Genomic DNA, 14,076 nt, shown 5'->3' with positions numbered 1-14,076 from the left:
CCCTTATTCCTTGTCTTGGATAATGTAGAGCTCTTTGAAGCTGCATTGAAATTTGGACCTTCAACCCGTTGGACCCCATTGAAGTCCACTTTATGGAGAAAAATCCTGGAATCCTGGAACCTTAATTTGCTTAATGTGCCTAATGTGCCTTAAGTATAATTTGGGCGTTACAGACAGAAACAGACAATTCTAAAGACAAATATTTAAAGTGTAAAAGTGTCATTTCTGTGCAAAACACAATTGCAAAAATAATGATCGTTTTCAAACAGGTTTTTTGAACACTCATCACTTCTGCCATTGGTCGAACAAACAGGTTGCCCTGCCCCAAACTCACTTCATTGGCCAAGCTGTTGCTGTGCCAGGCTGTTTGGATGCTCAAGCAAACAATATTTAGATCACACAGAAATGTCCAAACAAACAGTCCCTAACGAAACAAAGATAACCCACGTCACAGATGTGTCACTGTTGGTTAAAGCAGAGATGAAACAGTGCAGCAGTCTTTATTCACAAACAAACTCAAAACTTCACGAAACTCACAAACTGGAACAAAACAACCAACTAAACACAACGTAGAACTGACAATGAACGGAAATATACACAGGGCTTAAATAGACAGCAAACAACAGGGACTAATTAACTAAACACATCTGAACTAGGGTTGTGACGATAGACGATGCCATCATCCATCGCCCGATGGCTGACAGACATCACAATGTTGAGCCAATGTTGGAAGCCTCCCAAACACACACACACACCCACAAATAACGAAATGTTTTCCAATCACAATACAATACAAACTACATTCAAAACAATTCAATGAACACAATTTAAACATTAAAGATTGTATTGTGCAAAAAACGGCAAACGAAGTATAGGCTACTAGATGTTTTACATAAACTAAACCAGTGATATTCAAATGGCGGATCTCGGTCCGCATCCGCATGTTTCCATTCGGACTGCGAGAACAGTAGCACCAGTAGCAGAGGTGTTAAAACAGCGGTGCCGATCACACCACAAGCACTCAGGATCGTTTGTAGTAATGATATTTCAGCGTTATATCCTCTAGTAGTTATCTAAAGCCAAATGTGCTTCATTCAAGCCCTTTCAGCTCAGATTCTCTCTTTCTCCAGACGTGCGCCACAATAACAGAGCTTAAAGGTGAACTATGTAAGATTTTTGCAGTAAAATATCCAAAAAACACTAGGCCAGTGTTATATATTTTGTTCAGTTGAGTACTTAGAATATCCCAAATGTTTCCAACTATTTGTAAATCGTGAGAAATTGCTATTTTAACCAAGGAACCGGGACGTGTGAGCTATGCATTTGAGGGAGTCGCCTGTCGATTGCGTCATATCTGCGTTACCCTCGGTTTCCGGTTTTATTTAGCAGAAACGCTGTACTCTCACTGCAGTGGGAACAAGTGTCATAGCAGCCGCCGAGTGAACGTCATAACTTCCTTTTCAACACACTCAGATATATCTAAAACGATAAACAGAGTTGCAATACCTCATACTCATGACTGGAAAAGAGGAAGTGGCGCCGGCGACCGTGTCATAATAAAAGTCCCGACGGCGACTATGCCATAATCATAGTCCCGCTCTTCAATCGCTCCTGCGGCCTTGCTCAGCTCCACAACACTCGGTCCTGCTCTGCTTCAGACTACAGTAATGTTAATAATCACATCCATGAACATGATTTCTGCCCGAGTCCTATCCGGACTCTTTTCCACCAGCTGTGAGGTGAAGACCACATGTCCCAAGATTCTGCGCTCAAACGTGGCGTCATCAAACTACGCCTTTGTTTTGAACAGGCGACCTCTAGTGGGCGGAAAAGTTACATAGTGTAGCTTTAACGTTCAAACGCAACCCCTCGATGTCAACGTCCATCGTGATATTTCACCGTAGACATCGTCTGATGCCAATTTGGTAGACATCGCCCAACCCTAACCTGAACAGAACTAAACCAATCAGTAACCATAGGAACAAACAGGGAGATAATGGAGGAGAACTGAACTAATTAAGGCCTAGTCCACACTTACATGGGTATTTTTATAAACAGTTTTACCCTCCTCCGTTTAAAAAAAAAATTTGCGTCCACATGAAAACGTAAAACACGCTATGAAGCTCTATCAAGAGCATGCCAAACCAACAGGTGGCAATATAACCCTAACCGTAAAGCCATGTTGGCCAATCAGAAGCCTGGAAATTTTTTTATTGCTGGTTCCGGTTCAGACGCAACAAGACATGGGCTGAATCCGAAATCGCCCCCTATACCCTTAAATAGGGCACTTTTTGAGGGGACAGCCATTTGTAGTGGTGTCCGAGACCATAGTGGACGTTATTGAGTGCACTCATTCAATCCCACATTGCACCGCAATAACGAGTCCGATTTCACTCACTCGTTTTCATTCACTCCTTCAAGTGAACTATATTAGTGGACTAAAGTAGGGAATAGTGATTGAGGGTTTAGGGGGCGATTGCGGATTCAGCCAAAATCCCCAGGTTCACTGTCCACACGACACCTCTGCAACCAGAGTTTCTAAAACTGTTCACCCAGGAAGAAGTTTTCAAAAAAGTTTGGTTTCAGTGTCCGAATACTGCGTTTGCGTGTGGACGAACGGCCAAACCGCAAAGAAAAAGCTGTGGTTTTGTGAAATAAAGATTTCTTAAAGCTACACTGTGTGATATTTTCCCCCATCTAGTGGTGAACAGGTATATGACCATCCCGTGAATTTTAGTTTCTGTTCCTCTCAATTCCGATTTCGTTTTAACTCCTACGGTGGCCGATTTAGTCCAAGATTAACATGGCTTCCAGTTCGACCTCGTCCACATTCGACACGGTGCCATCGAGTGTTAGAACGCGAAAGGCGAAGCTTGAATTTACAGGTATGTCCCTCTTTGGCTAATGTACTTTCAAGATGGAGGGGCAACATGGCGACCCGCATTCGAACCCCTTTCCCGTATGTATTTTCAATGGCATATTATAAACTTACGAGAATACTTTATTACTTGAAAGAAGTAAATATACATTAATGAGCACATATATTTTTGAAAGAACTAAGTGTTTTTAGCTAAGAATAGACTAAAAAAGTTACACAGTGTAGCTTTAAGCTACACTTTTCAAGGGAGTTAGCCTACAAATGGCTTACTTATAGTTGTCTCTGCATGCTGAAAGTATTCTAAAATTAAAAATAACAAAAACAGCAGAACAAAGCAAACGTCCCCCTCAAATATTTCATTGCTAACTTTTCTCCTCTCTCTCTTTTACAGGTCTGTTGCTCTTGGCTTCTTGATGAATGCAAGTGGACACCATACAAGGCTTTACCGTGCGTCTGTTTACAATCTCCCGTTATTACATGATGCACACATTAATCAACAGCAGGTCCAGCTGATCACCATGTATGGTTGTCCATCGCTCGACTCGGGGGATGGATCCCACAAACAATTTGATAGCGATGAGTCAAAATGGGCTCCTCCACTTGGACTCTGTTTACCATCCAAAATCAACTACACTCTACAAAGCGTGGAGACTGTGAAACACCTGTTTGGACCTGTTGAAGATGATTCTAATCAGCAAGACGTCTCTCATTATAGAAAATGTCATTTTTTGTACCCTTATATATCTGTAGATCAGAGGTAGGGAAATGCCCCCATACTATGAGGGTCGCCATAATATGTCATGCTTATGTAATGTGAACTAAAGCACACACTCACGCACAAACGTGAGAATATTCTCAGAGAGATCAGTGTGTGTTGCTTAGGTCGTTCTCATGGACCTGACAGCTTCAGAGGTGAGAAAGGAGACCCTTCCCTCCATGCTTTTGTCACTGGAACACTCACTAATGGAGCTGACACTGAACTCTGCACTCATTTGCCTTACAACGGTGAGAAACACCCAAATAGACGTGTAAAAGTGCAGGACATATTCAATGAGATTAAGCTGTCAGTCACTGACTAGAGGAGCTCTCTGGGAAAATATCTTTAACTAACAGAAACTAGCAAGGGAATATGTAAAGTCAAAGCAGACTGACCTCCAGTTACATTTATTTCAGTCTTGAAATTAGCTTCATATCTTGATATATTATATCATATATCTCTAAGGTCAACACTACATATGCACAATATATTTGCACCGCAATATGTTGGTTATCTGAGATTTTGGTTTTCAATTTATCAGTATCAGTTGATATTGGATATTCAATTGTACATCATCATTTCTCCTATTTTACATTATAATTAATGCTGGGCAATCGATTAATAGTGATTAATCGCATTCAAAATAAAAGTTTGTATTTACATAATATGTGTGTGTACTGTGTAAAATTATGTAATTATTTAATATTTTTTTTATAGTAGTAAAAAAACAGTATTTAATTATACACAGTACACACACATATATTTTGTAAACACAAACTTTTATTTTGGATGCGATTAATCGCGATTATTTGATTGCTCAGCATTAATTATATAACATTTTTGGTCTTCTTACGCTCACTTAAAGTCACAATGTAACAAAAGTAGTGACAGATCTTTTCTTCTGTATTGTGATGTACATCCAAGTAACAGATTATCAAAAAGTAGGGCAGGGACTTACATGCATCAGATAAGAAAAGGGAGGGGTTTAAGCAGACTAAATGAAGAAGTCTGTAATTTTGCCAGAAGAGCGACATTTTATAATTGTTATAATTATATATATATATATATATATATATATACTATACTATATATATTACTATATATATTACTATAAATTCCCTTGTTTGGGGTGTAACATAAATCTTACATGATATAATAAATGTTAGTAATACGTAACTCTCAGTCATATATTTATTTGCCAAACAACGGTAATTTTCTTCAAATCTGTAGTTCAGGGTGTGCGGATTCACAGCAGCTTTGGCATCTGCGCCCTGTTGTTATGTATCATCATCATTGTCCTACGTTCTCATTGGTTTGCTGGCATATTCTGGATTTCACAAGCAGGGCTGTGAGCGGATCGCTCGCCCAAGAGGAAAAATGTGCTTTTACTGCCAGATCTCGATCACCTCATTTATAATAGGCTACTAATATGTATTATATTATACTTATTTTTAATTCTTAATAAACAAATTAATTTAAAAAAGTGCCACCTAGCGGAATTACAAAAAATACAGCATACTAATGCCCCTTTCGCGCGTCGCATTTGCTTCTGACTCAACTCAACAACACAAATTTACAGCTTTTACGGGTGCTTGTGAAGGCAACAGGTAAATATAGACTACTTTCAATAAATGGTCAAATATATAAGGAAACTTTTAGCTGTGTTGCTATGTGTCATGAGAGAAATGTCTAGCATGAACACGCTTATTATAAACTCATCCAGCATGCAGTTGCATATTTTACATAACGCATCACCCAGCATACCCGGGTAAAAAAGTCACAGCTCCCCCGATATATATATATATATATATATATAATTAGATATTATGAATGTTAAAAAAATTAAAAAAGACACAGATGAATCGCTCGCAATGACATTAACACAATACATTTCCATTTCCTGCCAACTTAAAAATCTTTAAAACACTGATAATTAAAAAACACTGTTAAATTTAATCTTGAGATCTCTGATAATCCACTTAATAGACTATTGTGATGCTAAATTAATTTAAAATTCATTAACATTTGAGTTTTTAGTGTTTTATTTTTAATTTATACAAAACTGTATAGAAGTTTAATATCACCCTTCCCTTTTTACTGGTTTATCTGTATCGTCCAGTCTTTCACTATTATATAACAAACCAAATCCATTTTGTACATCCAAAATTATTACATGATTTAATAACATTATCAAACAGAATGAATGTGCAAAAATATCTCATTTAAAATTTTAAAGAAACAAACTCTGTACATGAACAGAATGAAATTAGGGTCAAACTACTATAATCAAATGTCAAACAAATCACACCACTCTTAGCAGTCAAATTCATTACAGGCAAAACAACTGTCTCAATAACGTCCAGCTACTTGAAACCAAATGACTTTCAACATGTACATGTAAATATCACTGTAAACACAGACAGGACTTCAGATTTTGGCTTTTCTGCAGCATTTATGCTCTTTTCCGCTGCTTTGAAAACTCTCACCAAAGACCCTTAATCCTTTAAAGAGAGTTAAGAATCAACTTCAGAAGTTGCGGTCTACCAGTTTAACACAACCCTGCGAAAGCTGGGCCAAAAAGAACTGCATGAAGAAATTAGTTGGTTTACATTATCATATTACTGTGTTTTACAATACTCACGCAACAGGCTGATGGCTGTCAGATGGAAAAATCAACTCACCGGTTTGCGTGGGTGTGTATGTGTGTGACAGCGCTGCCACGCACAGATTTCCCAGGATGACAAACGCAACTCCCAAAGTGCTGGTTGGTCTGCTTTGTAGAAAATAACCTTTCAGGTCCAAACTTCTCTTTATGTACTTGTTCTCTCTTTTTGTCTGCTTTCACGGTCAGTCCTTTCCCCCACTCTCCCTCACTGGTTTTTGCTCCCGTCTACTTAACCTCTGTTAAGTCCCTCTCACATACTGACACACACATGCTCTCACTCTCTCCTTCTCTCTCTCTCTCTCTCTCTCTCTCTATAACTTGCTCCACCACTACAGGACTTCCTGGTTGACAAGGGTTGCTATGGTAACATACAGACTGTGTGCAGAGGCCTGGCTCACTTTTGGCTGCCTTCACTAAAGAGCATTTGAATAGGCAGTCAGCCTTTTGTGGCCATAAGGTAATATTTCACAGCACGAGGTTAAAAGACTGGCGAATTCAAAGACCAAACCACATCCACCTCCTGACGTTTCTCCTCTCATTTCGCTCTATTCTGTCCTTCCTGTGCTCCCACCCCACTGTTTTTCTACGAGCCACTGCTTATGTGTGTCTGGCCATACATGGCCAACCAGAGTTGGACAGAAGTGACTCAGTGAAAATGTGAAATTTTTTATCAGAAAATTGACAAATAAACTGAGGCAGAGGACATGAATTGAGAAACATGCCCTATTCTTAGATATGTCAAGAAAGTGTTAGATTCAGTGCAGGACTCTCAAACTACTGTGAAACCTAGCTTGTGAAAAAGAAGTAGGTCTACACTGAAATGTATTGAGTGTACACTTGTAGTGCACTTCAAATCTTATAAGGATATTTTATTAAAAACTGTACTTTCTCAGGAAAGGTGGATTCATATTTAAAGGGGTCCTTGATTATGATTTCACCTTTTTAACTTTAGTTAGTGTGTAATGTTGCTGTTTGAGCATAAACAACATCTGCAAAGTTACGACGCTCAAAGTTCAATGCGGTTCAAGGAAGATACACTATATTGCCAAAAGTTTTGGGACGTCTGTCTTTACATGCACTTGAACTTTAATGACATCCCATTCTTAATCAGTAGGGTTTAATATGGAGTTGGTCCACCCTTTGCAGCTATAACAGCTTCAACTCTTCTGGGAAGGCTTTAGGTTTAGGAGTGTGTTTATGGGAATTTTTGACCATTCTTTTAGAAGGGCATTTATGAGGTCAGGCACTGATGTTGGATGAGAAGGCCTGGCTCACAGTCTCCGCTCTAATTCATCCCAAAGAGATGAGGTCAAGACTCTGTGCAGGCCAGTCAAGTTCCTCCACACCATTCACAATTTGCTCATCCATGTCTTTATGGACCTTGCTTTATGCACTGGTGTCCAGTCATGTTGGAACAGGAAGGGGCCATCCCCAAAAGTTTGGAGCATGAAATTGTCTAAAATGTCTTGGTATGCTGAAGCATTAGGAGTACCTTTCACTGGAACGAAGGGGCCAAGCCCAACCCTTGAAAAACAACCCCACACCATAATCCCCACCAAACTTTACACTTGGCACTATGCAGTCAGGCAAGTACCGTTCTCCTGGCAACCGCCAAACCCAGACTCGTCCATCGGATTGCCAGACAGAGAAGCGTGATTGGTCACTCCAGAGAACACGTCTCCACTGTTCTAGAGTCCAGTGGCGGCGTGCTTTACACCACTGCATCCGACATTGCATTGCACTTGGTGATGTAAGGTTTGGATGCAACTGCTCGGCCAAGAAAAACCCATTCTCTGATTTTTGCCAAACAGCAACCAGACTATTGCAAAACAGAAGAAGAGAGAAGAAAATACAGGACTGCCGCATACTGGATGTTTTTCCCTTTTCACACCATTCTTTGTAAACCCTAGAAATGGTTGTGCGTGAAAATCCCAGTAACTGAGCAGATTGTGAAATACTCAGACCGGCCCGTCTGGCACCAACAACCATGCCACGTTCAAAATTGCTTAAATCACCTTTCTTTCCCATTCTGACATTCAGTTTGGAGTTCAGGAGATTGTCTTGACCAGGACCACACCCCTAAATGCATTGAAGCAACTGCCATGTGATTGGTTGATTAGATAATTGCATTAATGAGAAATTGAACAGGTGTTCCTAATAATCCTTTAGGTGAGTGTATATATACAGTCAAACCCAAATGTATTCAGACACCTTCAACATGCTCTGTTCTCACATTATCAAATTGTATTCACTATAGTTTAGAAAATTGTAATAAAATATGACAATAAATCAGAGTTAAACTGTGTTAGAACAAATTCATCTTGATAATGTCAGATAACTTTGATAGAAATGTATGTAATGGATTACAATCAACCAATCAGCTGTCAGCTGTTAAATTTAAGTACACAATTAGATAATACCAGTTTAGGTCAACCAATTACCAAGCAATGCTTCATTTTGTTCAGTCTGTGGTGTAAAAGGTTGCATTAGCAATTAAAGAAAAAACACTTAAGCAAAATATGGTCAGGTCAAAGTGTCTGGATAATTTTGGTCCCAATTTTTTACTTTAAAATGTTGTAAAATGTAATTAATTCCTATAATGACAAATCTGAATTTCCAGTAGCTATTACACCAGTCTTCAGTGTCACATGATCCTTCAGAAATCGTTCTAATGTACTGATTTGATGCTCAAGAATATTTTATAGCTGTTAACCTTATCATTCTATAAATGACTACTCAGACAATTTACATGTCCTGTCATCTTCTTAGGAACTGTGCTAAAAGATACCGAAGGTGATTGTGGATTATCACAGTGCAGGTACAAAGTATTCATGGTTTGATTTACAAGACTTAAAGGGATAGTTCACCCTAAAATGAAAAGTCATAATTTACTCGCTCTGGTGTTGTTCTAATACCGTATGGCCTTCTTTCTTTTGTGGACCACAAAAGGATATTTGTTTTAAATGTCCTGCTCGTGCTCGTCCATATAATGGCAGTGAATAGCAACCAGCATCAAGCTTTTAAAAAAATAAGCATCACCGAATGATCCCATGAGACATGTGCTGCATATATTCCAAGTGTTCTGGGGGTATACAATAGGGTTTGGTGAAAAACAAACCAAAATGTACAGGTAAGTTTCGTTGCTAGAGGTCGCTTTTTCAAAACAATAACAGGAGTAGCAAGAATTACCTGAACTCTTTTATGCATGTGTGGCATTTTTCAGAAGTGTCTATTTTCCACTGAATCTTAGGAAGCCAGCTCATTCTTAATAATTCATTGGTTTGGCTCAGTAGGGCAAACCAGTCTTAAATGGTATAGTCTTACAGTGTGTGTGTGTGTGTGTGTGTGTGTGTGTGTGTGTGTGTGTGTGTGTGTGTGTGTGTGTGTGTGTGTGTGTGTGTGTGTGTGTGTGTGTGTGTGTGTGTGTGTGTGTGCAGTAAGGGATTTTTGCCAAACAGCAACCAGACTATTGCAAAACAGAAGAAGAGAGAAGAAAATACATTCACAACTGACCGTTTAAACAGGAGAATGCATGAAGTGAGACCTGACAAGAGGAGAGGAGAACACAGAGGTCTTATACTGTAATGAAAGTTCAGTGTGAGACTGAAAAAAAGAAATAAACCATTGAGAGGGCAGAGAAGAGTGATGAACTATAGAGTAGAGGAGAGAGGGCTGACTAAATGAGAGGCATGTTATTAATGGCCGGTCTCCTGCAGCGAGCAGATATTTGTGTCTGCCAGTACAGTGATTACTGGACCGAAAGGAACCTGATAAACATTCTACCATTCTTTTTCTCTGCCTCTAAAGAAGTTTGTTTGAAATCTTTGCAAATGTATTAAATTTTTTTTTAAAGAATTCACATGTACATAAGTATTCACAGCCTGTGCTCAGTACTTTGTTGAAGCACCTTTGGCACCAATTAGAGCCTCAATTATTTTTCAGTATGATGCTACAAGCTTGGCACGCCTATTTTTGGGCAGTTTCTCCCATTCTTCTTTGCAGGACCTCTCAAGCTCCATCAGGTTGGATAGGGAGCGTCGGTGCACAGCCATTTTCAGATCTCTCCAGAGATGTTCAATCGGGTTCAAGTCTGGGTTCTGGCTGGGCCACTCAAGGACATTCACAAAGTTGTCCTGTAGCCACTCCTTTGTTATCTTGGCTGTGTGCTTAGGGTCGTTATCCTGTTGGAAGATGAACCTTCGCCCCAGTCTGAGGTCCAGAGTGCTCTGTAGGAGGTTTTCCTCAAGGATGTCTCTGAATATTGCTGCATTCATCTTTCCTCGATCCTTACTAGTCTCCCAGTTCTTGCCGCTGAAAAATATCCCCACAGCATGATGCTGCCACCACCATGCTTCACTGTAGGGATGGTATTGGCCAGGTCATGAGGGTGCTTGGTTTCCTCCAGACATAACGCTTGCCATTCAGGCCAAAGAGTTCAATCTTTGTTTCATCAGACCAAAGAATTTTGTTTCTCATGGTCTGAGAGTCCTTCAGGTGCCTTTTGGCAAACTCCAGGCGGGCTGTCATGTGCCTTTTACTGAGGAGTGTATTCCGTCTGGCCACTCTACCATACAGGCCTGAGTGCTGTAGAGATCGTTGTTCTTCTGGAAGGTTCTCTCTCCACAGAGAAACGCTGGAGCTCTGTCAGAGTCACCCTCGGGTTCTTGGTCACCTCCCTGACTAAGGCCCTTCTCCCCTGATCGCTCAGTTTGGCCGGGCGGCCAGCTCTAGGAAGAGTCCTGGTGGTTCCAAACTTCTTCCATTTACAGATAATGGAGACCACTGTGCTCATTGGGACCTTCAATGCAGCAGACATTTTTCTGTACCCTTCCCCAGATCTGTTCCTTGAAACAATCTTGTCTCAAAGGTCTACAGACAATTCCTTGGATTCATGGCTTGGTTTGTGCTCTGATATGCAGAACTGTGGGACCTTAGTGTGGTCCTTTCCAAATCATTTCCAATCAACTGAATTTACCATAGGTGGACTCCAACCAAGTTGTAGAAACATCTCAAGGATGATCAGTGAAAACAGGATGCACCTGAGCTAAATTTGGAGTGTCATGGCAAAGGCTGTGAATACTTATGTACATGATTATTTTGTTTTTTATGTTTAATAAATTTGCAAAGATTTCAAACAAACCTCTTTCACGTTGTCATTATGGGGTATTATTTGTAGAATTTTGAGGAAATTAATTAATTTAATCCATTTTGGAATAAGGCTGTAACATAAAATGTGGAAAAAGTGAAGCGCTGTGAATACTTTCCGGATGCACTGTATTCAAACCAAAAACAGTTATTTTAAATTGTAATTCATAGCGTAGAATTACTGTTCTATTTACTGTATCTTTGATCAAATAAATTCAGCCTTGGTGAATAAAATATTCTTCTTTCAAAAACCTTACAAATTTTACCCATCCCAAAATTTTGAACAGTAATGTAAATGCATTAATATGGTACTGTACACGTTATCACAGACTTATGCAATACTCCATTTTACATAATATAACAGTGGGTCTCTGATGGGTTCTTGGCAAAAAAAAAAAAGGTTGTAAACCCCTACTTCAAACAACCCCAAACAAGCTCAAATCCATCTCTATAATGAAACTAGTCTGAAATGGCTATGATTTGTCAACTATACTTCTACACTAAATTATAGAGTAAACATGTTGCACCAATACTGACGAAATCTAACCAAAGGCTTAAGAGATATTGTGAATGACAGCTAACCACTGCTGAATAACAGCATGACTGGCATGACTCAGTGTTGTGTAAGAGGAAACTAAGTTCACCATGATGGTAAATATTTACTCTTGACAAGTCCCAAACCGCACTGCTGATATATAACACTCAATAAAAATTGATTTTATAAGGATTGCTGAGTTTGTGACCTCAACATATAAATGTTCTGGAATAAGGAGGAGCTACCGTGCATACAATGTGCAAGATACAAAAATAAGTGCTAGAATTCCAGCCAATTCCAATCAAATTTAAGCAGCCTCAAATCTATGAAACAACAACAGCAACAGACAATGCTCCTCTAGATATCACATGCATTCAATAGACACCGACTCTGCACATTTAGTAGGGGCATGGACCAGTTTAGCGTGGGGAAAACAAATCATGGTTATAGTCACCCCTTTATTTATGGGGAAATTGAAGAGAAATTTGAGCAGCTTTTGGACAGTCACACCTCAGGTGACCACAGTTCAAATCCCAGCTCATATACTCTCTCTCCTATTTCACTTCCTGTCCAATCTATATGCTATTTTATCCATAAAAAAACAATAAAAAAAAATAATAATTAGAAACAATTTAACAAATGAATAATGTATGATAATTATATGATGAATTATGTTGATAAAATGACACCACATGAGATCATCATCCCTGGCAAAAATTATTATTGAAAATATTTTAATATTTTACATTTTAATTTTACACTCTAAAAAAAAAGGTTCTATATGGCACCAAAAATGGTTCTCGTAATCATAGGGGAACCTTTTTTAGTGCTATATACAACCAATTTTGGTGCTTCAGTGGTTCTTCAGCGGTTCTTCAGAGGTGCTATATAGCACCTTAGTCAAAGAACCGGTGAAGAACCTCTGAAGAACCGCTGAAGAACCACTGAAGCACCAAAATTGGTGCTATATAGCACTAAAAAAGGTTCCCCTATGATTGCGAGCCAAGAACCATTTTTGGGGCCATATAGAACCTTTTTTTTTTTTAGAGTGTAGGCAAATAATTCATTTTTTAAATACATATTTCTATGTAGCTTTGTTTTATTTTATTTCAGATTAAGTTTTATTAATTTTAGCATTTAAACATATTATCTCAGTCAACATTTCTCATTTCCTTTTAAGTTTTTTTAAATCTAATATTTGTACAAAGTTCTGTCATGAAAATCTAGATGGCGCATTAACTCAATCTGCTTTCAATCCACATTGTTCTCTATAGGGCACAGCTGATTGGTACCTGCTGTATCAGCAGCCAATGAGCTTTCCGCTCAACTTTCAATTACTTGGTCAATTACAGATCTATTCCATCAAGACCAAACCATGCACTCTGATAGTTGTCATGACATAAATATTTTACTTGATTTCAGCTTTATTTCAAATAATGAAAACCATTTTTAAAAGAGTAACACTGGTTCTGCTGTAAAGTGTCATTTTCTGACATTTACTTGTTGTGACATGGATATCAGCTAGTTACATGCACATGTTGAACTGTGAGATTCCACTTGCATATCTTATCATCCAATCACTGACTGTCTTATTTTAGCATCCAAATTACTGGCAAAACTACTGGCAAATTTTTAACTATTAAAAAAACTGAACAGATTTTTCATAAAATAAATGAGTAAATTTGTTTTCCCCCACAAGGCCTCCTTGCCAACTGTATCTACTGTGTGAATAAATGACCGTTGTCAACCTGTCACACGGGAAGCAGTCTGAAAGGAATCTAGCAGATCAGGCTCAACAGCTACTCATGATGGGACAACACCATATACCTCTGACAGGCAATGATAACATTACAACTGTAAGAGCACCGGATGTTTTCTTTATGTACTCTAAACAGGGTAACTTTTTGCCCACCAAAACACAGCAGCTGGTTAATGCCAGATATTTTTTTACTGAAGAACCACATATAAAACCCCAGTTCTCTTTGCATTCACATTGTCGCTGACCTTGAAAGTGGACTTGGATCTGTTTTTGGTAAACTTTCGTGTCAATCACTTTAGCAGAATAAGATGTATTCAGGCTACTAAGTGAAATGACC

At 38.9% G+C, this 14,076-nt stretch overlaps 1 protein-coding gene across 5 annotated transcripts in view; it reads right to left on the bottom strand.

The window, feature by feature from the left end:
- sorbs3 (sorbin and SH3 domain containing 3) overlaps positions 1 to 14,076 on the bottom strand; it is a 75,871-nt gene that overhangs the window by 53,304 nt on the left and 8,491 nt on the right. Inside the window, exon 1 of one of the 5 annotated variants that reach the window (XM_079827934.1) lies at positions 6,317 to 6,608. The exons of the other annotated variants lie outside the window; for them this stretch is intronic. The gene's annotated coding sequence lies outside the window, so the exon portion shown is untranslated. Of the gene's footprint in view, positions 1 to 6,316; positions 6,609 to 14,076 lie in introns of those variants that run through there. 5 annotated transcript variants of the gene reach the window in all.

Source organism: Gobio gobio, assembly GCF_949357685.1.
Source record: "Gobio gobio genome assembly, chromosome: 10".
Lineage (NCBI taxonomy): Eukaryota > Metazoa > Chordata > Actinopteri > Cypriniformes > Gobionidae > Gobio > Gobio gobio.
The sequence above is the reverse complement of the archived record's forward strand: the minus strand, read 5'-3'. Positions and strand labels throughout refer to the sequence as shown.